Raw genomic sequence first — 3,073 nt, forward strand, 5'->3', positions numbered from 1 at the left:
TAATTAACATAGGTACCCGACTTGGCTTTCTTCTGCTATTGCATGCATTAATTTCCCCCATCATTTCTCTCCCCTGAATGGAAATGTTTGGTTCAAGATCCACTTAAGTGGGTGGGTGTGACCCTGGAAGTCTTCATATGGGGATCAAGACATGTAGGCTGAGGCTTCTCCAAAAACCACAACAAGGAGGCTTTCTTTTATGTATGCCGTGATAGAAACCCCTCTTTAAACATCAGCTTTCTAGTTTCCATTGTACTGCTACTATGTGAGTGGCTGTTACATTGGTGGTGGCCGTGGGTGCTCTAGGAGGGGCTGACAGGCCAGCAGAACAATGCTCTAGTGAATTACTTTGATTACTTCCATGCAGCTCAATTCTATTCTCTGTACCTGTGACCGTACGTTTAGGGTTGGCTCAACTGAACATCTCCCTCTTCCGTTCCAGCTTCCCCAGTATCTGTCCCTAGCCACAGGTTTTCTTCTACCCTTGCTTTCCTATCAGTATAATCGCATATATAGAAATTTATTACTCTGAAACCCCCTCCAGACCTTCTTTTGTATTTATTCATTGTCATTTCAGTGGAATTTAGTGAGGTAAGGAAAGTAAATGATCCACTTAGCCACTTTAAGCTGGAAGCAGCAGTGTCCTCCTTAAACACTACACTTTGAAAATAAGGTGCCCATATTTTACACATTGGACCAGAGAAAGGAAGTCCCTAATAGTGAAACATAAAATACAATAGATTAGGGATGTGTTGAGTGCCCTAGAGATTCAAAAGCAAATAGCTGAGACCCAAGGAAAAAACTGTTCAAGGCTATTTCATTTTTAGAAAATGAGGTAAGATCTTTATTGTTGTCATAAAATATAGATGTAGCATTTTCTGCCTCAGTACTCGAGTTTTGTTTGAATGTTAGCCTTCTGTATTATTCATAGTGGGCCTCTGGTACTAACACGTGAAAGTGCTGTTTATGCTTTAAAGTTCTGAAAAATTGAGAGCTACGATGATGTCAATGAATACAGCCTGCTCTTGACTGGATCAGGTTCCATAAGATGTAGGTATGTTCTGATGAAAAAAATATGAAATTATAGATTTTCATTTTTTAGGCTCACCTTATAGAAATATGATTTACAATTGCTTAAATAGGCCTTGATAAAAATTTAAATTTTTTATATGTAAGAAATAAAAAGTGAAGAAGAAAAAAGTAGAGAAAATTTATATTCTAAACTCCAAACAAAAATCTAACCAGAAAAAAATCTTTATGATTAAACTGTACATAATCTGTTGCCTTTGTTATAAAATACTTCCCATATTTACTGACAGTCAATTAAAATTAAGATTTTGCACAGTAATATTGTAGACAAACTTGCATGCTTTATATATTACAGAAAATGATAGTTGCTCACTTAAAGCATTCTTCAAAGGCTATTAAATCTACTTTAAAGCTGTAACATGGATTCACTGGGTTGGTATGAATTTAACCTTCATATGTATATGTGATACATATAGATACAGAAATTCATGTATAAATGGATGTTTCTCTTGCTGCTAAGAATTCTAGACCTCTATGTGTATTTTTTTCTCACTGAGTTACAAACTGTACATCAATAAACTTGATTCTAGCTGATTTGAAACCAGACACATTGTAAATTCTTGTTATTTTATACAATAGATAATCCTTATATCTTATTTTATATATTAACATCTCTTTCCCCAATGAAGGTTATTAATGCAATAACAGAATGAACATGAATCCGTCTCACAATATTTGCTTTTCTGATGGAGACATTTATATCTATCATCATATCTATCTATCCTGTAATTCTTAATTATATAATTATCTACAATCTGTATTCTTTTCTTCTTTTCCCACCTCTCTCTTGATGATGGTTCCTCAACTATAATCCGGGGTCATTTCTCAATTTTTTTTCTACTTAACATATTTTCAGCATTTCAGAATTTTAAGAAGCTTTTTTTTACTTTCGTTACATTGTACTTTTCCATCTGGCTTGGAAAGAAGTCTATCTTAGTATGGAGTTTCCCAAAGTATATTCTGTAGAACACAAATTGCTTAGAATGTTAATGGGCAACACAAGAAAAAAAATGTCTATGGTCAAATAGATTTGAAAAGCATTGGATTAAACAGATCAGTTTATTGTAGAATGACTCAAAACCTTTAACAAAAGAAAGATAAAAGATTCCAGACTCATAGAAGAATATAATTCTTAATTCCCAAACCTATTGACATGGAATGCTGTGTTTGTGGAACATCTCACTACTGTTAATGTGAAATCCTTTCAGAAATGCTAATTTGGTGATTGAGAACATAGGCTTGGAAGTCAGGTGGACATAGATTCAAAGCTGGCTTTGAAACTTACTAGTCATAGGACTTCAAGCATTTTACTTATCTTCTCCATTGTTAAATAACAGTGCATTTATTGCAGTCTTGCTGTATGCTCAGCACTTTTCTGTATGTGCTAAATATAGTATCTAATTTAATCACTGGAACAATATTTGGGTATGGAATACCTACATTTTAGAAGCGATAAAGCTCGAAGTTTAAGTAACATGCCCAAGTTTAAGCTATTCCTTCATTAGAATATATGTTAAATGAATCACTGTATTAGTTTAAACTACATGAAACTGCCATTTTCTACGGGTCAGAAAAGGATGTACAGGCAATTTCATTTGGTTCAACCTCAATAACTAAAACACTTCGGGTTTCCAGGCACAGAGCAAGTGTTCACATTATTGTGGTTGTTGTTGTATCCCTTTCTTTCTCTGATCAGAAACTTATCTCTGTTCGACTCTGTGAAGCCAGTCCCCTAATCAGCTCTAAGGGGGGCATTCCTCAAGAATTTCATTCACCTTTATGGCTCTTAATCTTCATTCACAGTGATCCACAGCTACTCTTACAGATTCATTTTTTATTTCTATAGAATGATTCCAGGTCTAAGTAGAACTACAGAGTTATAGAATGTAAGACTTGGAGGAATTGTAGAAATTATCTGGTGTAAGCCCCTCATTTTATAGATAAAGAAGGCTACTTTCCAAACTTCCAGATGAGTTTTAATCTG

General features: G+C 34.5%; 1 protein-coding gene across 1 annotated transcript in view; it reads right to left on the bottom strand.

Annotated features, from left to right (window-relative positions):
* The window catches only part of LOC105812130 (canalicular multispecific organic anion transporter 1-like), a 171,550-nt gene that overhangs the window by 46,528 nt on the left and 121,949 nt on the right, over positions 1-3,073 (bottom strand). The window lies entirely within an intron of this gene.

The sequence above is a fragment of the Propithecus coquereli genome, unplaced genomic scaffold (assembly GCF_000956105.1).
Source record: "Propithecus coquereli isolate 6110/MARCELLA unplaced genomic scaffold, Pcoq_1.0 Scaffold244, whole genome shotgun sequence".
Taxonomy (NCBI): domain Eukaryota; kingdom Metazoa; phylum Chordata; class Mammalia; order Primates; family Indriidae; genus Propithecus; species Propithecus coquereli.